This window comes from Balaenoptera ricei, chromosome 10, assembly GCF_028023285.1.
Source record: "Balaenoptera ricei isolate mBalRic1 chromosome 10, mBalRic1.hap2, whole genome shotgun sequence".
Classification (NCBI taxonomy): domain Eukaryota; kingdom Metazoa; phylum Chordata; class Mammalia; order Artiodactyla; family Balaenopteridae; genus Balaenoptera; species Balaenoptera ricei.
The window spans coordinates 42299831-42323765 of NC_082648.1; the positions used below are offsets into that span (position 1 = coordinate 42299831).

The 23935-nt window shown below is 48.1% G+C and overlaps 1 long non-coding RNA gene across 2 annotated transcripts; it reads left to right on the top strand.

Annotated features, from left to right (window-relative positions):
- The first annotated feature begins 1258 nt into the window (after window positions 1-1258).
- Window positions 1259-22214, top strand: LOC132372519 (uncharacterized). 2 transcript variants are annotated; one of them, XR_009505204.1, is made up of 5 exons: window positions 1259-1336; window positions 4742-4842; window positions 15439-15492; window positions 21560-21671; window positions 22058-22214. It is a non-coding gene; the product is annotated as an uncharacterized LOC132372519 (long non-coding RNA). The 2 variants fall into 2 exon arrangements; XR_009505205.1 differs by lacking the exon at window positions 15439-15492.
- Window positions 22215-23935: the final 1721 nt, after the last annotated feature.

A 23935-nucleotide genomic window follows, 5' to 3' on the forward strand; every position in this document is an offset into this window, starting at 1 on the left:
GCCCAAATTTTTTTTAAGTAAAAAAAAAAAAAAATTACAAACGTGCATTTGTGTCTCACATATTTCTTTCTATTGAACTGTGCTGATCTAGACTGAACCATTCCCCACTGCCCACTCTTCTGAGAGAAAACCCATGGGGAGATGTTATGGGGGAGACTCAGATGGAGAGGGATCGTGACGTGTTGAGATAAGATCCATCCAGACTAGGCTCGAGATGGGGAGGGATGTGCAGGGGGAGAGCTGTGCTGACGAGGCTCCCGGAAGAGGGGAGTTTGGAGCAGGTATTTTCTCTTTCACATTCATATTTCTCTGTTCATATGTCTGCCTCCCTAGAAGACTATGAGCTCCCTGAGATAAATAAGAGCTTGTTTTTGTTTTTGTTTTTTTTAAAATTTATTTATTTATTTACTTTTGGCTGTGTTTGTTTGTTTGTTTATTTATTTATTTATTTATTTATGGCTGTGTTGGGTCTTCGTTTCTGTGCGAGGGCTTTCTCTAGTTGTGGCAAGCGGGGGCCACTCTTCATCGCGGTGCGCGGGCCTCTCACTATCGCGGCCCCTCCCGTTGCGGGGCACAGGCTCCAGATGCGCAGGCTCAGTAATTGTGGCTCACGGGCCCAGCTGCTCCGCGGCATGTGGGATCTTCCCAGACCAGGGCTCGAACCCGTGTCCCCTGCATTAGCAGGCAGACTCTCAACCACTGCGCCACCAGGGAAGCCCAAGAGCTTGTTTTATTCATCTTCATATCTTCAGTGCCAAGCACAGTGCCTGCCATAGAGTGAGCGCTTGAAAACAGGCACTGCATTAAGGAATGAGGCAAGGGATAGGATGGGGAGAGAATCCAGACAGCAGAGGATGGTGCTGAGATGCTGCCGGGCCCGCCTGGGTGGCTACAGCACTTGGAATATTTGGAGATTTTAATTCTTAAATCTTTTAAATTATAATCTCCAGAGAACAGCCAGTCCGAACTCGTATATACTCCTTAGGAGCTGAAGACAACTGGGAACAGCCAGTGAGGACACCCCGAGGTCATTGCATCCAGCCTCCTGCCTCTTTACTCCCTTCAAGGGAGCAGATTCCTCCCCCTCCTGCAGTCAGCCCTCTAGCCCTGGCCTGGTGCTTCCCCAGGTGTGCACACGTGCCTGGGGTAGAGTTCAGCAGGTTCAGCTACTCCTGTCTGGCACAGCTCTGCCTCCATCTCAAGCCAGGGCCCCACCCTTGCCCAAGTCATGGATCAGTGCCTTTCTCACACACCTCAAGTCTCGAGGTGGGGTCCAGTTCCCAGGTTCCCACAGCCCCCACCCTCAGCGAGCCTCTTCTGCCCAGCAGCAGGCAAGGTAAGGAGGCAGCAGGATCAGGGAGGGCTTGAGGATACAGAAAGGACCCCAGAGGAGCTCAGAGGGATGGATGATTAGTGCTGCGTGTTGAGAGCAGCCTATTGTGGAACTTAAGCACTGGGGTTCCGGAGCTGGAACGCCTGGGTTTAACTCTCAGCTTCTCCACTTGCTGTGTGTGACCTTGGGCAAATTAGCTAACCGCTTTAGACCTTAGCTTCCTCACCTCGAAAATGGGCACAATACAGGTCCCCTGCCCACAGGGCGGTTCAGAGATTCCATGACTGAAAACAAATCAAGGACTTAGAACCGTGCCTGGCACACGGTAAACACTCAATGTTAGAAGTAGTCTAGCTCCCTCGCTTCACATTTGGGGAAATGAAGCCCAAAGAAGAGTAATAACTAGGCACAGTTAGTGAGACAAAATGGTTTTGTATCATTCAGTTTTTTCTTTTAGTTTTTATTATGGAAATTTTTTAACATACAAAAATGAAGTAATAATATGATGAACTCATTACGAAGTAGGGTACTCATTACCCTATTTCAGCGATTATCAGGTCACTGAGTTTCATCTATACCCCCAACATACCCCTGGTGGGTTATTTTTGGCTGCCCGTGCGCAGCATGCAGGATCTTAGTTCCCCAACCAGGGATCAAACCCACACCCCCTGCAGTGGAAGCGTGGAGTCTTAACCACTGGACGGCCAGGGAAGTCCACCCCTGGGTTCTTCTGAAGCAAATCTCAGCCATTATATCATTTCATCTGTAAACATTTCAGTATGTGTCTCTAAAAGAAAAGGACTTAAAAATAGCCACATTACCATTATTACTAAAATATTCACAATAATATGTCAATATCATCAAATATCCAATCACTGTTCAGATTCTCTAATTGTCTCATTTCTAAAACAATTTGTTTAAATCAGAGTCCAAATAAAGTCTATATATGGCAAATGATTGCTGTCTCTTTTAAACTATAGGTTCCCCCTTTTCCTCTTTTTTTCCACCCCTTACAATATATTTGTTGAAGAAACCAGGTCATTTGTTCTGTAGAGTTTCCCACTGTCTGGAATTTTGTTGCACCCCTCTGTCTAGAGGCTCGATGTGATTCAGGTTCAACATGTGGGACCGTAACCCCGTAGGCAGTGGTGTGTTCTCCCATCTCAGAGACAATGTGAGCAGTGCTGCTGGTCAGTTCTTCCCTCCAGTATTTCATTAGGGGTTGCAGAATAATGAGATTCCATCTTCCTCCGCATTTAATAGCTAAAATTCTTTTTTTTTTTTAATAAATTTATTTATTTATTATTTATTTTTGGCTGTGTTGGGTCTTCGTTGCTGCACGCCGGCTTTCTCTAGTTGTGGCGAGCGGGGGCTACTTTTCGTTGCGGTGTGCAGCTTCTCATTGCTGTGGCTTCTCTTGCTGCAGAGCACGGGCTCTAGGCGCTCGGGCTTCAGTAGTTGTTGCACGTGGGCTCAGTAGTTGTGGCACTCAGGCTCAGTAGTTGTGGCTCGAGGGCTCTAGAGCTCAGGCTCAGTAGTTGTGGCGCACGGGCTTTGTTGCTCCGCGGCATGTGGGATCTTCCCAGACCAAGGCTCAAACCCGTGTCCCCTGCATTGGCAGGCGGATTCTTAACCACTGCACCACCAGGGAAGTCCCTAAAATTCTTTTACTAAGAGAAACTTGCCTCTCTCAACTATTTGGTTAACCTGAGTTAACTTTTATAAACTATACAGGAAAAGCAGATCAGTGCTTGATTCTTTTCCCTTTATTTACAGTTTCCAAAATACTGAGTTACTTCCTTAGCATCCCCAAAAGTGATCGATTTTTTTAAAAAATCATGAACTCGTGAATTTAAATATATTTGAAGTGTTTCAAATCATTGCCACTATAGTTAGGATATATTTTAAAACTTGTTGGCTGAAATTTATTGAATGAGGGTAATAAAAATAAAGGTAACCGTGGGAAAACCGAGATAACTCCGACTCTGGAGGTCAACAACCCAGAGGTGGAATCCTGGCTCTACTATTTACAAGCTTGGTGACCTTGGTAGAGTTACTTAATTTCTCTTTCTATTTCCTCATGCCCCAAAGAGGAAAGCGGTTAATAATAACTAATATTTATTGAGTGTTTACCATCTTCCAAGCATAGTGCTAAGTTCTTTAAAGACATAATGGCAGGCTTCCCTGGTGGCGCAGTGGTTGAGAATCTGCCTGCCAATGCAGGGGACACGGGTTCGAGCCCTGGTCTGGGAAGATCCCACATGCCGCGGAGCAGCTGGGCCCGTGAGCCACAATTACTGAGCCTGCGCGTCTGGAGCCTGTGCTCTGCAACAAGAGAGGCCGTGATAGTGAGAGGCCCGCGCACCGTGATGAAGAGTGGCCCCTGCTTGCCACAACTAGAGAAAGCCCTCGCACAGAAACGAAGACCCAACACAGACATTAAAAAAATAAATAAATTAATTAATTAATTATTTAAAAAAATTTTTAAAAAGACATAATGGCACGTAATCCTCATATCAGCTCCATGAGGTAGGAGCTATTATCATCCCCATTTTAGAGATGAGGAGGAAACTAAAATATGAATTGGTTGAGCAATTTGTCAAGGTTGCACACCTAGAAAGAAGTGGAACAGGGACTTGAACCCAGGGCCGTCTGGCTCCAAAGCACACCGTCATCTGATGGTTATTGCGAAGATCTGAGCTGGTGATGATCATTCATCGTATGCCTGCTGCATGCCAGGCCCTTGGCCTGACTCCAAAGCTCACACTCTTAGCCGGTACCCTATTTTCATGGTGTTGGCCTGTGGTTAGTGCATAATTAGTGAGAATTATTGGTGGGTGTAGAAGTAACCACCATGGGAGTGAGGGATGGAGCAAGGAACTAACCAGGAAAAGGGCAGGCCCAGGGAAAGTCAGGGCGAGCAGGTCTATCGTTGCCCCTTGGCACTTCCCCTCAGAAATGGAGCACAGTCAGGTCTGGCACATGGGGAAGGGGGCAAAACTTCTGTTGCAGCTGTGCTCTCTCCCTCCCCAGGCTCCCCCTCAACTGCTGAGATGCAGGCCTCTTGCCTAAGAATGCAGCTGTTGTTGGTGGGTTCTATGTCCACTGCCGTTATGGTTCTCATCCTAATTGCTTTGTTAATCAGTAAGGGCAGGAAAGTTCCCTCTGCTTCCCCAGAGAGGCCTGGGTGGCCCTCAAGTAGTCTTAGAGGACAGTCCAGGTCCTACCTGGCTGGTAGGGAGGGCAGAGATCCTGGGTGCAGCTGGGAGGGGGCAGGTATCAATAAGAACACCAAGAACAGCATTTCCTGAGCACCTGGTGTGTGCCAGGTGGAGGCCAGACCCTAAGTTATCCTCAGTGTCCAGAAAATGTGTGTCTTTTTTTTTTTTTTTTGGCTACACCACTCAGCATGTGGGATGGGATCTTAGTTCCCCGACCAGGAATGGAACCCGCGCCCCCTGCACTGGAAGCACAGAGTCTTAACCACTGGACTGCCAGGGAAGTCCCAGGTGGGTCTTCTTAATATCTCCATTTTGCAGATGAGCAAACTGAGGCTAAGAGAGGTTAAGCAACTTTGCCTGAGGCAGGTGGCAGATCCAGGAATCTAATCCAGGCTGCCCAACTCCATATGGGGTACAGACAGACAAGGAAGCAGGATATTGTGGAGGCAGGCAATGCTGAAGTTCTCTGGGTAGCGAAGGGAGGAGAGCATTCCAGGCAGGAGGAACGGTTTATGAGACGGTGTGGAGGTGTGAAAAGGTGTGGCCTGTTCAGGATGGTGATTAGCTCTGTGGCCAGAGTGAAGGGTGTGTAGGGAGGAGGGGCAGCAAATGGAGTGAGGGGGCTGCTGGGGCCAAGGTAGAAACCTCAGGTTCTAGGACAAGGAGCTGGAATTTTGTCCTTGGGCGGGGGGAGGTGTGGGACCATGGGAGGCATTAAGCAAGAGGACTGATGACGGTGATAACTTGGGTTTGCATGGTGATCTGTGGTTTACAAGGAGCTTCTTGAGGTACATTATCAGGTGGAAGCCTCATGTCAATCCTGAGAGCTACCCATTTTGCAGATTAGCAAACAGACTCAGAATAGTTATGAGACATGCTCAGGCCACAAAGCAACTAACAACTTCTTACCAAGAATATGACAGCAAGTAATAAGAACAGATATTCATTGAGCTCCAACTATGTGCTAGGTTTGGGATACATCAGTGAACAAAATACAAGATAAGTAAAATGTCTAGTAGTTAGAGGTGCTGTGGAGAAAACTAGGCAGAGAACAAAAGCAGAAGACACTCACTCTGACAACTAATATTTTGAACTGAGAGTTCCCTGCGCTGCACTAGGAGGTGCCCCCAGATGTGCCTGAAGAACTAATAAGGGCCCCAGTGGGGGAGAGTTTGGGGATTGCCGGCTCAGACCCTGACTTCGCTGTGACCTTGAGCAAGGCAGGCCCTCCTTAAACCCGTTGCTAAGTGAGGAGACTGCACCAGAGAAGGGGTTTCTAATGTCAGAAGCCTCGAGGAGCATCTCAAGCTGACTCAGGAGATCCGGGGAAGGGACTCAGGTAGGGGTATTTTAACAAGCTCCACGGGAAACTCTGAAAGCACACCTGATTAGAAACAACTAGATTATCAAGGTCCCTTCCAAATCCAGTTCAATAAATTCAATACAACACATGTTTATTGAGTACCCCCTATGCCAAGCGGTATCCTGCAGCTTTGGGATAAATCAGTGAGCAAAATACAAGATAAATAGGTAAAATTTTCTAGTAGTTAGAGCAGCACCGGCAAAGTACAATGAGGAGTGCTGGTTTGGGGAGGAGTTGTAGCATTCGGTAGTATTAGCAAAGGTGACTTGAAGGAGGCGAGGGAGTAGCTGAGTGCATATCTGGGGAAAGGATACTCTGAGCAGTCAGCAGCTAGAGCAAAGGCCCTGGTACAGCAGTGTGCTTGCAAGGTGGCCACTGTGACTGGAGCCGAGTGGGCGAGAGTTAGGGGTGGGGTGAGGGGAAGGAGACGGTCATGCAATGCTGCTCTAGCGTGTTAAGACATATTCAGCACTTGCCTGAGTATCTTGACTCTGATATTGACCCTGAAGCTGTCCCTGCCCTGACCTCTCCCCCAATGAACTTTCATTTTCGGGACCACCCATCACAGTAAATGCCAGAACTGCTAACACCAAAACAGTGTCACTTGTATAGGTACGCATTTTGTATTTTCCCTCCTTAATCCTAAGTGTCTTCAGCCTCGCCTAGTCTTCTGTCCCACCCAAGTATCTGTCCTTCCCTTCCCAGCTCCTTCCAGGGCCCCCAGGTATGCGTGGCCTAGAGGCAGGGGAACAGGGCAGGTGGAGAGCATGTGACCAATGTCATTCTCGTTGTCGCAGGGAAGCAGCGGCTTAGGGTACAGCATCCAGGAAAGAGAGGACCCGCATGAATAACTGTCCCTGGAATTACTCACTTTGAGCTTCTGGCTGGGAATCCCAAGATAAATAAGACTGTGCCTGCCTGGGGGTCCCAGCCTGGGGTGGTGGGCTTGGAGGAGTGGAGCTGGGTAGGAAAGGAGATAAACACAGATGCAGAAAATTCTAATGTATATACAATGTATTGTTTCAGATTCTCAAACAAGAGAGGTAAGTGACCACCAGAGTTCAACAGGTCATTATCTACCAGTTGGGGGACCCTGTGTAAATCAATTAACCTCTCCTCTCAGGCCTTGAGAGATATCGGGCTCAATACATTTTTAAATAAATGTGCTTCAGTTTCCTTGGATGTTAAATGGGAGTAATAATACTGTTGTTGACTGAGGTCTCCCCAAAGCCAGCCTCCACCCACTTCCAAGCTCACTCTGTGGTCTTGCCTCTGACCGTCCCCTCAGCAGCATTTGTACCTCACTCCACTGAGGTGTCAAGTGTGCCACCAGGCCATATCTGTTGAGAGGAAGGTCATACCAGCTTGTGGGTGTGACCTTGACTGCAAAGGCCAGCACACAGCTGATGTAATGGTCATTAAAGTGTTCTACTGGCTGATCAATGGCGAGAGCTGCCAACTTTAGCAAATAAAAATCCAGGACACCCAGTTAAATTTGAATTTCGGATAAACAACCAAAACAAATTTATTATAAGTATGTCCCACACAATATTTGGGACTGTAGGGGAGGCAAAAATTTACCTCTATCCTCTTAGAGTTTTTTGGCTGGACCTGTGAATTAAACTGCCATAAAACAGATTAACAGGAGAAAAGCATACACATTTCTATAAGTTTTATTTCTATAAGACCCAAAGAAATGGTGAAAACTACTGCCTTTATACTGGATTGAACAAAGAGAGACAATTGTGGAAAAGTAACCAAACTATATGGTGAGGCTAAAGGAAAATAAGAGTTACTTTAACAAGGTCTGTTTGTACAAAAGGCTCTTGACTTTGACAAACCTTAAGAGAATGTATCTTTTTTTCTTGGTACAGGGAGGGAATCTTTCACGTGGGAGTTTTTAATGTCCTGTTTTCAGGAAGAAAAGAGGAGATTAGAATGCCCTTTCCGAATCTGCTGTTTTTCAAGTGCCTTTAGCTCAAAATAATCCTTATGTCAGAGGGGTCTATTTGGAGATGGTGTATTCTGCCACCCTTCAGGGCATATTTGTTATACAAAAATATTATTCATGGGGCTTCCCTGGTGGCGCAGTGGTTGAGAATCTGCCTGCCAATGCAGGGGACACGGGTTCAAGCCCTGGTCTGGGAAGATCCCACATGCCACGGAGTGACTGGGCCCATGAGCCACAACTACTGAGCTTGCGCGTCTGGAGCCTGTGCTCTGCAACAAGAGAGGCCGCGATAGTGAGAGGCCCGTGCACCGTGATGAAGCAACGAAGACCCAATGCAGCCAAAAATAAATAAATTAAAAAAAATTAAATAAATTTTAAAAAATAAAAAATAAATACAATACAAGAGATTTTCACATAATTTGTGTTGACAGTCATGCCAAATTAGACAACCTTCCTTCAGTCATTATAGTTGTTAGTTTTTTATTAACTCAAGTCTGGAGAAACTTCATGAGGCTGGAATTTATCAATATAATTCTCTAAGCAATACTTGGATTCAGAACAAAACCACAAATTTTACGTATCATGTGCAAATAAAACAATGGGATGGCATATGATACCTTACCACTGTCACAAAAAAATTACAAAATGTTTTTATTTCATCATATAAAGTGCTATTCCTTTTATCATGAACATTTCTTTTTTTAAAAAATAAATTTATTTATTTATTTTTGGCTGCATTGGGTCTTTGTTGCTGCGTGCGGGCTTTCTCTAGTTGTGGCGAGCGGGGGCTACTCTTCGTTGTGGTGTGCGGGCTTCTCACTGTGGTGGCTTCTCTTGTTGCGGAGCACGGGCTCTAGGCGCACGGGATTCAGTAGTTGTGGCTCATGGGCTCTCTTAGAGCACAGGCTCAGTAGTTGTGGCGCACGGGCTTAGTTGCCCAGCAGCATGTGGGATCTTAGTTCCCTGACCAGGGATCAAACCCGCGTCCCCTGCATTGTAAGGCGGATTCTTTACCACTGGACCACCAGTGAAGTCCATGAACATTTCTTAAAGCACTATCTTAATCCATAAGATAGCAGTTCTCAAACATCTTTATGTCAGAACTCCTTTACACTCTTAAAAATTATTGAGGAGTCCAAAGAGCTCTTGTTTATATAAATTGTAACTATCAACAGTCGTCATATTAGAAATTAAACTGCTAACTTTTAAAACACAACACATGAGCCCAAGTTCCATTAGCCGTCAGAGTGATGATGACATCCACGCCAAGCAGCCTCTGGAAAACACTGTACACTCGTGAGAGAAGCAGCGTGAAAAGGGCAAATGATGTCTAAGTTTTGTGGGACCTGACCAGGGATTGAACCCAGACCCTCGGCAGGGAAAGTTTGGAGTCCTAACCACTGGACCGCCAGGGAATTCCTGTCCTCAGGCCACATTTCGAGAACTGCTTCTGGGGAACAATGTAAAGAATTGGTATCATGCTCCCTACACATTATGCCTAGACCTATGAATATATAAGAGTTTTAAGAATTAGTCCTACAAAACATTCCTTGACTGTGGTGTGCAACTTTTGTGAATATTACACTAATTCATGAGTCCATGCAGAACCACAAATTGGAACATGAAGAGAAGCAGAAAAGCAGAGCTGCTTCTATGTGCTTTGTCGTGTGTAAAGCCCAGAAATGCCTCTCACCCTCTCAGAGCTTCAGTTTCTTCTTCTGTGGCATGAGGATGATACCCATCTATGCTTCCACATCAATTCTGTACATTGCTTGAGGGCGGGTCCTGCCCGAGTCCCCACGGTGTCCCCAGTGCAGTGCCTGGCCCAGAGCAGGTGCTCACTCAACATCGTCAGTGTGACCACTGGCCTCGCGGCTGTGCTGACCGAGGCTACTGTCACGTGCACTTTGGAGTCAGGCAGGCTACTTGTGTGAGCTCGGAGGGCTTCTTCTCCTGAGGTGGAAAGTCCACCATTTCCAAACCAAGAAGGCTGGCAAGGTTGCTAACTTCTCAAGGGCTCAGTTTCATCATCTATAAAAGGGGGTAACAACACTAGTACCTACCTCATGGGGGAGACGTACCAATGGGATAATCTATGTAGAGCACTTAGCACCTGACACATAGAAAACGCTTGATAAATGTTAACTATTCACTCTACCAGGCAGGCAATTTCAATATGGGGCAGATAGATTTATTAAAAATCAACTCCTAGCTTGGCGAGGGCAAGGACCGGGTCTCACGTACAGGTGAATTCTGGAACTGTGCTCCGTGCCTGATACACAGCTGGTGCTCACCCAACAGGCGAATGAACGAACGAAGGGATGAACACACGAACAGAAGTTCTTTCTTATGGCTAAAGGGTTATACCTTCTGCCCACTGGCAGTGTGGAACCACCTAGCTCCTTCAACTGCTGAACACTGAGAATCACGTCCTTGCCTTCGTCCCCCATCCTCCGAGCTCCCGGCTCTGCCCTGTTGCTGAAAGTAAAAACTAAATCGCTTTTGAATCATTAGTTGACCCACTGATAATACCTCCCACTGACCCTGGGTTCACTGAATTCTCCCATGAATAATCAGAAAACTGACAAAACAGGATTTTCTCTCTACCATTTAGTGTAAATTAATGTTTATCTTTATTCTTTTAAGTAATACATGTTCTTCATAGAAAAATAATTTTTAAACAGAAAACACAAGACTAAGAAAGTCAAGCTAATTCCACCAAGCAGAGAACTACCAGTAACATTTTAGCCTATCTATCTCCACTCATATATAAAGAGGGGGGTTATGAGTAACTTTTTTTTTTTTTTAACAAAATCAAGTTCTTATTGTGAATGCTTTTTTTTTTTTTTTTCTGCTTAAGGTACTTTGAACATCTTTCCATGTGACATTCTCTCCCACAACTGCAGGGACGCTAGTGCTGGACACTTGTGTGGTTTCCACTTTCTCTCCACTGTAAATAATACTGCCATCTGCATTCGTTACTTACTGTGCACACACACTGTGCACACTTGCAGGTTTACAGTAAATGAAATGAACACATTTTCAGTATTTGGTGGGATGGTGACCATTAATGGAGACTACTTCTTGCCCAGATTCTTACATGGCCTCCTAACTGGGGCCAGCCTGATCTCCCCAGAACCCTTCATGATTCCTCCTTGTCCTACATGTGGTCTAACTTGGCATTCAGGCCCTCTGAAGGTCTGTGCCAGTCACCCTGGACACTGGCTACACTAACCCCATGCTTTCCCACCTTCTTTGCTGACAGCTCCCCCAGCCTGTGACAGCCTCCAGGTGAGAGTTTGGGGAACAATTTTTCTTCTTTTCAAAAATATTTGTTTCGGGCTTCCCTGGTGGCGCAGTGGTTGAGAATCTGCCTGCCAATGCAGGGGACACAGGTTCGAGCCCTGGTCTGGGAAGTTCCCACATGCCGTGGAGCAACTAGGCCCGTGAGCCACAACTGCTGAGCCTGCGCATCTGGAGCCTGTGCTCCGCAACAAGAGAGGCCGCGACAGTGAGAGGCCCGCGCACCGCGATGAAGAGTGGCCCCCACTTGCCACAACTAGAGAAAGCCCTCGCACAGAAACGAAGACCCAACACAGCCAAAAATAAATAAATTAATTAATTAATTAATTTTTTAAAAAATGCAACTGTGGGGAAAAAAAATTTGTTTCCACACTTAACTATGACAAGCATTAACTACTTTTTAAATTGACATATAATTCATATAACGTAAAATCCACCCTTTAAAAAAAGTGTACAATTCAGTGGTTTTTAGTATATTCACAAGGCTGTACCACCATCACCACCATCTAATTCTAGAACACTTTCATCACCCCCGAAAGAAGTCCCATACGCATTAGCAGTCACTCCCCATTCTCCCTCTCCCTGGGCCCTGGCAACCACTAATCTATATACTTACTATCTCTGTGGCTTTGCCTATTCAGGATATTTCATATATGTGGAATCATAAAATAGGTGGCCTTTTGTGATTGCCTTATTTCACTTAGCATAATGACTTCAAGTTTCATCCATATTGTAGCATGTGTCAGAATTTCCTTCCTTTTTAAGGTTGCATGAAATTTCACTGTGTGGCTATACCACACTGTGTTTATCAGTTCATCTGTTGATGGACACATTGGTTGTTTCCACCTTTTGGCTATTGTGAATAATGCTGCTATGAATGTTGGTGTACAATTACCTGTTTGAGTCCTTGATTTCAATTCCTTTAGGTATGGAGTGGAATTGCTGGATTGTATAGTAATTCTATGTTTAACTTTTTGAAGAACCACCACACTGTTTTCTACAGCAGCTACAACAATCTGTAGTCCCACCGGCTATGTATGAGGGTTTCAATTTCTTCACATCACTCTCAACACTTGTTATTGTCTGTGTTTTTTATTATAGTCATCTCAGTGGGTGTGAAGTAGCATCTTATTGTGGTTTTAATTTGCATTTTCCTAATGACTAATGATGTCGAGCACCTTTTCAACTGCTTTTGGCCATTTTCTATATATTTGTAGAGAAGTACCTATTCTCTCTCTCTTTCTCTCCATATTTTTAGAGAACTATCTATTCAAGCCCTCTTCCCATTTTAAATTGGGTTATTTGTTTTTTTATCGTTGAGTCCCAAGTATTCTTTATATATTTTGGATACCAGACTCTTATCAGATACATGATTTGCAAATATTGTCTCCCATTATATCAGTTATGTTTTCAGTTTCTTGATAGCATCCTTTGAAGCACAAAGTTTAAAATTTTGATGACGTCCAATTTATTATTATTTTTTCGTTGCTTGTGCTTTGTATGTCACATCTAAGAAACCATCACCTAATCCAACATCAAAGAGACTTATCCCTATGTTTTCTTCTGATGGTTTTATAGTTTAACTCTTACATTTAGGTCTTTGATCATTTTGACTTAATTTTAGTATAGGGCTCCAAATTCATTCTTTTGCATGTAGATATCTAGTTGTCCCAGCATCATTGGTTGAAAAGATTATTATTTCCTCATTGAACTGTCCTGGCACCTTTGCTGAAAATCAGTTGTTCATAAATATATGGGGTTATTTCTGGACTGTCAAGTCTATTTCATTGATCTATAATATCTCTCTTATGCCAGCCCTACATAGCGTTGATACTTGATACAGAGTGCCACTGCAGCTTTGCAGTGAGTTTAAATCAGGAAGTATGACTCCTCCAACTTTGTTCTTCTTTTTCACAGAAGAAAAAAAAAAAATATATATATATATATATATATTAACAAAATCCTACATATTCAGTTCATTCCAACCCAAAAGCCACCTTCTCCAGGGAACTTTTCCCAGACTTTCTATTCAGGATCTGCCTTCCTCTGGACGTTTCCTTTGTTCTTGTCTTACGGCATCTTGTACTCTTGTGAGGTTGCTGGGATCACCAATCTCACTGGAAGAAGAGCTCGTTGAAGGCAGGGGTTGTGTCTTATTTACTTGAAAATATACCCCATGCCTCCTGGCATGGAGCCTAGGACTATGGTGGGGCTGAGTACATGCTGAATGAATGAATGAATAAGTGCATAAATAAATGAATGGTATTGAGTCACTCATATAGTTCATATTCTGATCAGAACCTGGGCAAACATCCTTTACAAAGAAGGGCTTAGGAATAACATTCATTAAATTCATAGTTACACCTCTATTGACAAGTGTAGTCATGTGTGGTTTCACCTGAGGTTTCCTTAGTTTATTTTAGTCATTATAATGCTTATCAACAAGAGGAAAATGTGCCTGAATTAGTGGAGGAATTACGTGTGAATTGCACACTTAGGCATTTCACAGTCAGGCCCAACCTCAATCAATACCGTAACACAATGACAGGTCTTATCAAAGCTTCAGACTTTGCTTAAACTAAAAGGTTATTAGCCTTTGAATTAGCACTCCAAACAGCTCTCTTAATTAATCTGCTAATGGTTTTCTTTCTTTAGAGGGATTAGCCCTGATCGATTCTAATATATGCTCCCAGAGCTACATACACACATTGGTCCCTTAAACAGTCCAGCGGAGATCTCAGTTTGAGCCCCTGCCTTCAGTTGAGGTGTGGAGACAGCACACATGTGACTCTTCTGAGTCAGGGGGCCAAGTGCCGGGTCACCCAGTAGGCCCAGAGCAGCTGGGCGGGACTAATTCTGCTTGGGAGGCAGGGAGGCATCAGGCCACCTCAGACTTTTGAACTGAGCCTGGAATCCTGCCCAGGATTCTGTCCGGTAGAGACGAGGACTAAAGGATTATGGCAGGGTGCAAAAGGTGTTCCAGGCAGATGGAACAGCTAGAGCAAAGGTGTGTTCACAGGCATACATTGTACCTATATACACATGTACACTCAGAAGCATCCTTCTCCCAAGAACTGGGCCAGTCAGAAACTGTCTGAAAGATGTCATTGTGTCCACCTGAGTCAGCCCACAGCCCAAAGTCCCACCAGGCTCTGGGTTCCAGCTGTCCTTCCCACCAGAGGGCATTGAATGTCTGCCACGCCCAGCCTTCTTTCCCATCAGTGCAGGCCCTCTCTCTGGCACCAGGCTGGGCGTTCCCCTCGGGGTCCTTACTCACTGCAAACTCCGGCACTAATCCCTGAAGGCCCAGAGTGAACTGGGCCAGAGGTTCTTGGTCCTGATGAAGCTTGGGTGTCACAAGATGCAGACTTTTCCACCCACCCCTGCTGGGACCTTTGGCTGCCTGTTGGAGCCACGGGGGCAGAGAGAGCCTCCACAGCACTGTGGACTGGTGATGGGGGTATAGCTTTGTCCAATATTTAAAAGTTCTTAGGAACAGTCCCAATGTACTTTCTTCCATCAGTCAATGACAAGTATTTATTGATCACATACCTTTTAAATTTTGTAATTGATGTATTGCTAACATATATTAAGATATACATGTCATTAGTATATAGCCTGATGCATTTTCACCAACTGAACACACCTGTGTAACCAGAACCTGGATCAAGAGACAGAACGTGACCAGCAACCCAGAACTCCTCCCGTTCCCCTGCCAGTCACCACCTCCCCCAAGGATAACCAGTGTCCTGGCTTGTGACAGCAGAGATCAGTTTTGTCTGATTTTGTACTTTATATAGATGGAATCACAGAGTATGGACTCTCTTGGCACTTTCTCTTGAACAAACAGATTGGTCAAAGATCTGAAGAGAGAAAGCAAAAGGGTGTTTGAAAGACTGGTCCTCCTGAGGAATAGGGAGTAAATCTCATGTATGGGGGTCTCTGCAGTCCATCCGGGGGTGGAGAGGGCAGGTGGCCTGGTGGAAAGTGCTCTGATCTAGGACTCAGGGACTTGCATTCAGATTTGATATCTGTCCACAGCTTGCTGTGCAACCTTGGAAAAATCTTTCCCTCTCTGGACCTCAGGTACATCCTCTGCAGGGTTAGAGGGGAGAATAGTTTCCTGCCTTTTCCCCAACAAAGACACCTTCTGTTATCTATCCCCACCCCCATCACTGCCATGGAGGACATGCTTTGAAAAATGTTGCTGACTGAGCAGACCACACGTAAGTAATGATTAATTTGTTTCCCTGTTTCTTGTTAACAGAAGACCTATGGAGCAGACTCAGATCTACAGCAGATAGCAAGCGTGCCAACCAGGGTTGGTAGAATTCCAGAAATACACAGAGGTTCTTTATGGCTGAGTTACTTGATGGCAACCTCATGTTGGGGAAATGTTCAGAGCCTGATGCACCCATTGAATTATAGTGAATTACTTGAGAAGCCCCATCTCCGCCTTCATGCAGCCCTGGGCCCAGGAACCACCGACAGGACACGCAGTCGCTAACTTCCCTTCCACCTCTGATAAGCCAAGGGTCTGGGGGTTGGCCAGCTCCCGCCTGGAATGACCACAGAGTTGTGGATTGTGGACCCCTCCCCTGAGTAGGGCCTCCTTCTCAACCTGACCTCAGCCCCCAACCCCACTGTGTGCCCTTTACTCCAGCAGGCCCCCTGCCCAGCCCCCTGCTGGACAAGTCCTCCCGGGCCGAGGGTTGGCTCACGTTGCTCTGGGGGGACTATTTGGGAACTGCTGATGGAACTTGAATTCCTGGAGCACTGTGATAATTGCCCTCTGCCACTCCAGGCAGCCGCCACCAGTGTGGGGACATAACTCCACTGTTCTCTTCAGGGACATGGCTTGCTGCCTCCTTCAGGGTCTGCCTCCTCCTCCAGTCTTGGCTGCTCAGAGCTTGGGCTCTGGGGTCTCACTCCCCTCCATGCACCCCCAAGAACTTTCTCCTTTTCAGCCTGTCCCCATTTCTGTCCATGACCAAGGATGGGATGAAGTCTGCTTGAGGAAAGGAATTGTGCTCGCTGCTGGGGAGAAGAACCACACACAGAATAAGTCAGAATCCATTTAGAGCTGAGGGCAGGTAGGGAATGAGCTTGGGGTGGGGAAGGATTTGGTCAAAGAGAGCTTCTCGGTAAAGGGGACTCACGCATGGATGTGGAGGAGGAGGGGGCAGAGCTATATGGAATGAGGTGTGCTGGTGGGTGGCACACTGCAGACTGGACAGTCTCCGTGCAGTGAGATGGTCTCCACGCATGCTCATGTTCTGAGCAGTATGCAGGTGTGCGGGACCCCCAAGGGGTCACCTCTAGAGGGATGAAGTAACTGGAAATTCTCTAGGGTGATGAGTTGGGTGGGGAGAGGAATGCAACTAGGTAGGGGGTGGGGAGTGGTGTGCTGAGAGCTTGGAACCTGATATGAAGACATCTAGAAGCCTTGGTTGGACATCTAGAAGCCTTGTCTGGGACACATAACTAGATGGCCCATGTAGAACAACCCGTCAATCCAGCATATGTTCCATTTCACTGTCTTTGAGACAAGGTGCTGAGCCTTTGTACCATGAGGTGTAGAGGGAACTGAGGGGTAAGGCCTGAGGTATCACCTTGGGATAAAGAAGTGCTTGCCTGCTTGTCCATCTGGGTAGGCTTCTTCGTGTTTTTGTTTTTGTTTTTTTTAATATTTACGTATTTATTTATTTGGCTGTGCCGGGTCTTAGTTGCGGCACGGGGGATATTCGTTGCTGTGTGCGGGATATTTAGATGCAGCATGTGGGATCTTTAGTTGCGGCATGTGAACTCTTAGTTGTGGCATGCATGTGGGATCTAGTTCCCTGACCAGGGATCGAACCCGGGCCCCCTGCATTGGGAGCGTGGAGTCCTAGCCACTGGACCCCCAGGGAAATCCCTGGGTAGGCTGCTTGAAAGAGAAGTAATTTCTGGAACAGCATGACAGTTTGTCTTGTTACAGGAAACCATTTGAGCATGTGTTGTGGGCTGGTGCAGCTCTAGGAAATAGGGGTGAATAGTTGTGACCCCTGCTCTCCGGGAGCTGACATTGTTGTGGAAAAGGCAGATCATGGAAAACTCAACCCAGTAAAGATATGGAGCTTGAGAAAGGCTCTGATGGGGGTGGGAGAGTGCCTAGATTCAGCTATGTCTGAACTGCATTTTGACAGATGAACAGTTCTCCAAGGGGTGAAGCATGCACATACTCAGAGACTCAAAACATCCTGTGAGAATCTGATGAAAGTTATGGACCTTTTCTCAGAAACATACACACATGTTTCATGGATCTTGGAGTGGGAATCCCCAGAAAAAGCCCTGAGGCCAGCCAGAGCATGGCAGTGATCAAGGACATTGATCTCTGGGGCAGAGATGAATCCCAAGGAGAAGGACCCCAGCCAGGGCACAGCCTGCCCTCGGTAGTGGATGCCAGGGCATGATTCTGGTAACATGGCCAGACCGCTGGTGGGAGAGGGAACTGGGCTTCAGCAGGAGCTGGTTCCCGGAGACAGAGTTGTGTTGAGGGTATGGCCCAGGTGGCTGTGGGGTGATGGTGGCGAACACCTGAGAGGGTACTTGGTGGTATTTGGGATCATGAAGGTGGGGGTCATGGTTAGCGCAGCACGGTGTGGAGATCAAGAGCAGCGCTTTCAGAGTCTAGCACACCTTTGTGTGAACCCCACGGATGGTTATCACCTCAAAGATGGCCTGGAACTCAGCCTTCAACAGTGGTCTCTGGGGGGCTGGGAGATGTGGAGTCAGCAACACCCAGGGAGTTTCTCAAAGTATATGTGCTGCTCCCACGCTCACCCCTACATAATTCAGACGATATGACCTCTGGGAAGTTGGCAATTGCATTGTGAAAAGCTTTCCAGGTTATTCTGATCCATCCCTGACATTTTGTCCTTCTCCCCCAAAAAACTACCCAGAAAGGTCATTGAAAAAAGAACATGACACTGTTCCTCTGAACTAATTAGACCAGCAGCAGCCCAGCCCAGCTCAATTCAGCCAGCTAGCCCATTCATTCAACATGTGTTTATTGCGCTTCCGCACAGGGCCAGGCCCTGGGCCAGGTGTTGGAGACCCAAGACCCAGCTCTTATACCAGCCATGGTGGGGAAGACAAGCCAGAGCAGAGACATCACAGTGTTGTGAGAGCTCTGTGACAAGGAAAGTCCCAAGTACTCTAGGAACACCCAGGAGGGGCAGTCTTGGGTCATCAGGGAAGGCTTCCTGGTAGTAGGCCAGGGCCAGGAGGGTGGAGGAGAAGCCACCTGTGCACAGCCTAGAGGCAAGAGAGAGCAGAGGTGTTCAAGGAAGTACCAGTAATCCCAGTATGGCCTGTGGAGTGAGAGAGGAGGCCGGAGCCACCAGGGGGTTGGAATTGATCCTGCAGGCAATGGGGAGGCACGCAGCGTTCTGAGGGAGCTTTCCAGGGGCCGAGGTTACCCTGGGGGAATTGATGGGCCTGGAGAGAGAGGTCCCTGGGGTCATGAGCGGATCTGTTGTCTGCTCTGGGGATCTCAGCAAGAGATGCTGAAGGCCCGAATGAAGAGTGTCCATGGGGCCAGAGACGAGGGGCTGGAGTCTGCAGAAATGCCACCCCCGCCGTGGCTGACCCCTTCTGAGAGGCACGCATATCCCCTCCACCCCACCCGCATGCAGCAGGGGGCTGCGGAGGGGATTGTTCTGGAAACCTTGTGTCTGGCCTCACCATCTGAGCTGTGAGTCCATGTGGCCGTCCAGCCTTCCCCTGCGCCGCTTCCTCTTCCCTCTCTCCCTCCCCAGTCTTTCCAGAATCCTCTGACGAGCCTTCCTATTTCCTCAGCGTTGTCCTTAACACTTCCACCTCCTGGAAGCCCAGCTCTCCTCCCGTGTAAGGACATCCGCACCTGTGCTGTTCGTGAAGCTGCTCAGTTCCAAAGGCCTTCGCGTCCCCATTTCCCTCAGTCACTCCCACAGCCACAGCCTGGAGGCTGTCTTTCCTGAAACACCTGAACTGTTCAAAGCGTCAACCCTCCACTTGCGGGCCACGGCCCTCTGTGCTCCTGATGACTCCCTTCTTCCCGACTGCCTGCCCCAGGCTCCCACCCACCTAGACCTCCAGCCCCCCGCCCTGCCTCTACCTTCCCCACACACCCGAGACCCTCTGGCCTCCACACCCTGCCCTGCCTGTGTCCCCACCAGCTGCCCGTCGCACCCACCCAGCACCCCCTGGGCCAGTAGAGCTGGCTGCCTTCTTGGCTGCCACCCCGGGCTGCTAAATCACCATGGAGACCGTGGCCTCTTACCTCAGACAGGCCCCGTCCGCTGCCCGCACCGGCCCTCTGTCTGCCCTGCACTGCAGCTCTTCCAAACCCGCTCTGGTCCCCTCTCGCCTCTACCTCTCCCAGTCTCCTCATTCACAGCCGACCTTCCTCTTCATTCACAAAGAAAGCAGAGGCCCCAAGATGGGAACCCCCTCGAGTTCCCGCTACCCCAGCTGCACGCTGCAACACCACGCACGCCCCAGCTTTCTTCCTCCTGAAGCAGGGACCTCCCCGCTCGTGCGTAGGACCAGCCTGGGGTCTGGGGCCCAGCTCCGCCCTCATCCTTGGGCATGGAGGTCTCTGTCATCCCCTCCCTCGTCCCTCTCTCCAGCTGCCCATTTCCCCCCAGCTCCTCCCATAATCATGGAAACCCCCTCTGTCCTCCCCTCCTGCCTCACCTCCCGTTCGGTCCCCCCACTGCCTCTCTTACCCACCCCAGAAGCACCTCAACATCAGAATCCCTCTCATTTCTCCCCAACCTGCCTCTCCTCCAGTGCTCCCCATCTTGGTAAAGGGCAGCAAGACCCAACCAACTCCACACCCAGAGGCATTCTGTACCCCTCCCTCCCTCAAGCCCACGTTCCAGCACCCACTGAGTCCCCCTCCAGGCTCCTCTTCAATATCCTCAGAATCCATCATTATGCTTCTGCGATGTGCCAGGCTCCTCCCATGCAAGTGCTCGGCCCATTATTCATTCGGGTATTTGCTCAATACGCATTTCTTGGAAAGCTCATCCTGTGCAGCATTGACTTGACTCAAGTTCCAACTCAGACAGTGGTCCCACTTGGTACCTGACCCCTCGCATCCCAATACTAGTAATTGACCTGAACTTCACCCTTTTTGACCAACTCTGTCTCACCTCCTGAGCTGCCTGAGAGTTTGGCTGCCCCTCCTCATGCTGCCACCCTGTTTCTGTTGGCCTCATCCTGCCACCCTGTCAAGTGGTGATTATGATGAGGCATCATGGTGGTTATGAAGGCTCGGTGGTGGCAGTGGCAGTGATGGGGAAACCATCTGAGATGGGGCTGGTGGGGATAGTGACCCTATTAGAATTCCCTTAGGGACATTTATTGATTTATGCACTCAGTAAATATTTATTGAGCATCTACAATGTGCCAGGCACTGAGCTAGGCCCTAGGGATACATCAAGGAGCAAAAACACATAGGTTCCCCCCTCTCCAGGAGCTTACAGTTTAGTGAGGGAGATATTCATCATATAAATGTCACAATTATGACAAAGACAAGTGCCTCACCGGGGTGGCACATGGTGCTCAAGTATGTTATAGGGGGGCTTGGTCCTCTCTGAGGAAGTGATGGTGAAGCTGAGATCTGAAGGATGAAGATGTGTTAACTAGGAGAAGAGAAAAGGGATGAGCAGCCCAGGTAGAAGGACCAGCATGTGCAAAGGCCCTGGGGGGAAGCAGAGACAATGCATGGGACAGGAAGTCCCGCACAGAACACACTTTTGTTTTTTAATTGTAAAATAACATAACAAAAAATTCACCATTCAGACTTCTCTGGTGGCGCAGTGGTTAAGAATCCACCTGCCAATGCAGAGGACACGGGTTCAAGCCCTGGTCTGGGAAGATCCCACATGCTGTGGAGCAACTAAGCCCGTGTGCCACAACTACTGAGCCTGTGCTCTAGAGCCCACGAGCCACAACTACTGAGCCCGCGTGCCGCAACTACTGAAGCCCACGAGCCTAGAGCCCATGCTCTGCAACAAGAGAAGCCACCGCAATGAGAAGCCCACGCACCGCAATGAAGAGTAGCCCCTGCTCGCTGCAACTAGAGAAAGCCTGCACGCAGCAGCAGCAGCAGCAAAGACCCAACGCAGCCAAAAATAAATTAATTAATTAAAAAAAAAAATTCACCATTCGACCGTCTCAAAGTGTACAACTGAGCGGCATTTAGTAAATTCACAATGTTGTGCAACCACCACTCTCTTGTTCCAGAACATTTCACCACCCCAAAAGTAAACCCTGTACCCATTAAGCAATCACTCCTCATTCTTCTCTCTCCACCCCGCAGCCCCTGGCAACCACTCATCTACTTTCTGTCTCTACAGATTTGCCTATTCCGGACATTTCATATAAATGGAATCACATACTTTGCGATCTTTTGTGCCTGGCTTCTTTCACTCAGCGTAACATATACAAGTTTCATCCATGTTGCAGCAGGTATCAGTACTTCATTCCTTGCTATGGCTAAATCATATTCCATTGTAGGGATATACTGCATTTTGTTTATCCATTCATCTGTTAATGGCCATTTGGGTTGTTTCCACCTTTTGGCTATTGTGGATCATGTTGCTATGAACATGTGTGTCCAAGTTTCTGTTTGAACACCTGACTTCAACTCTTTTGGGTCTAAACCCAGGAGTGGAACTTTGGGGTCATATGGTAACTCTGTGTTTAACTTTTTGAGGAAGAGCACACACTTTTTATTACATTCGTCTGACATGACTTAAATTCAAGCTGTGGTGGTAAGACAGGGGTGAAAGTAACATGGGAGAGTAAGCACTGTTATTTTCCAATGTTGACAGTTTCTTTCCATCTCTTTTCAGGTTGCTTAAAGTGGAGGAGAACAGGCAGAGAGGCGCCGTCTAATTAACTGCCCATACGGTCAGCCCTGCCAGGTCAAGGATCTCGGTCTGTTTTTTCCCTGACATATCTCAGAGCCTAAAACACTGCTTGGCACATGACTGGTACTCAATAAATATTTGTTGCATGAATAATTAAATACAGTGAACTGCTTTAACTGCCCTAAAACCCTGAGAAAACATTCATTAGCTAGAACCAAGGCAGATGAGCCCACGTTGCAGCCCAAGGCGGGTGGTTGGGTGAAGAAAGGATTCTCCAGAGCCACAAGCCCTCAGCCCCTGGGGAAACCTCAACTGGTATTTTTGAACACTTGCCATGTGCAGGTACTTTTACATTTGTTCACCAGGAAGCTTGGAAAGCCTGAGTGGCTTTGGACTCCACAGACAGGCCGCCTACGAGGTGGACCCAGAATCCACCCCAGGCCGCTGGACATCAGGTCTTGCTCCCTTGGTGGGCACAGTGGTCCCTCTGTCCCAAGGCCAACGTTCAGCCCTGAGCAGGCCCGGGGCTGTGGTCAGCTGGGGGAACTCCCAAGGGTGTCTCAGGACCGCCACGGAGAGTACTCAGTTCTCCCTTCCCCCAGCTGAGGCTGGAGGGAGGAGGGAAGGATGGCAGCAGAGCGTGTAAATTGGAGACTGATATTGAATTGCAGCAAAATGAGCAGAGGATTAGGTGCCCCACCTGGACCCACCCCGGGAGAATACCAAGACCTGGACAGGCTCTCATGAGAAGCTGGCAGGCCCAGTACCAGGCGGAATCGTGGTTGGATGAGCAGGGGTCATGAGGCAGGTGGCTGGGACCACAGGCCGGAAGGCACCATTGGTTTGGCTGAGGCCTTCCTCTCCTGGGTCCTCCACCCCCAGGCTGGGCATCCTGCATTCACAGAGTTCTTCTTGAGTTCTGGGGGCAGAGCTGGGGGATCAGAGCCAGGCTGAGACGCTATCCCAGGTCCCTGACTTCAGGGAGAGCAGGGAGAAGGGGGATAGGAACACACGTAAATACCCAGGATTCTGGGGAGTGGGGTGGAGAAGCTGCCTTGACCGAGTAAGTCTGGGAAGGCTTCCTGGAGGAGGATGAAGGGTGTGGGACTGGGTTGGGATCCAGGAAGATCTGAATTTGAATTATGGCTTAGCTACTTCCTAGCTGTTTGACCTTGGGCAGACAGTTCGTTCTACAAACATTTTTATGAGTGTCTACACCAGGCCAATCACGTATTAAGCATTGGGACAACAAAGATGAATTCGATACAGTTCCTGTCCTCAGAGCTTGACCAAATCATCCTGGACGGCATGATCCGTGACGTCACAGAGGTGAAGCAGAGCACTGTGGGCCGGGGGCAGAGGAAGTGGCAGCCAGCTTAATGTTCTTGAGCCTCCCTTACCCTAATCTGTACAATGGGGTTGGTGCCCACTTGCTCACATAGCTGAGATGACTGGTTGAGAGAATCTGTGTGAGCCTAGCTCCGTGCCTCGCACACTTGATGGGCGGGTCAGGCCTCAAGGAGAGGTATGAGGCTGACAGAGGCCGAGGTCTGGGAGGGACACGAGGGGGTGTGACGCCAGGGTAGGAGGAAGGCAGGCATGATGGCATGCTGGTGGGGAGAGGGGCCCTGTCCAGAGCCCAAACAGGGCCCTGCAGGTCCCCCAATAGCTGGAGCCATGGATGCTGGAGGCAGGCACCATGGGCTTAGCTGCAGCTATTCTGAGTGGGAAGTCAAACAGGTTTGGGTGACCTTTGCAAGCAAGGCACTGCCCACAACACTTTCAGCTCGTTACTACTCCCTAATCTGGCAATGACCCCAGCACGGCCTGACCCTGGTATTCGCCGCTCCTCTCTCTCCC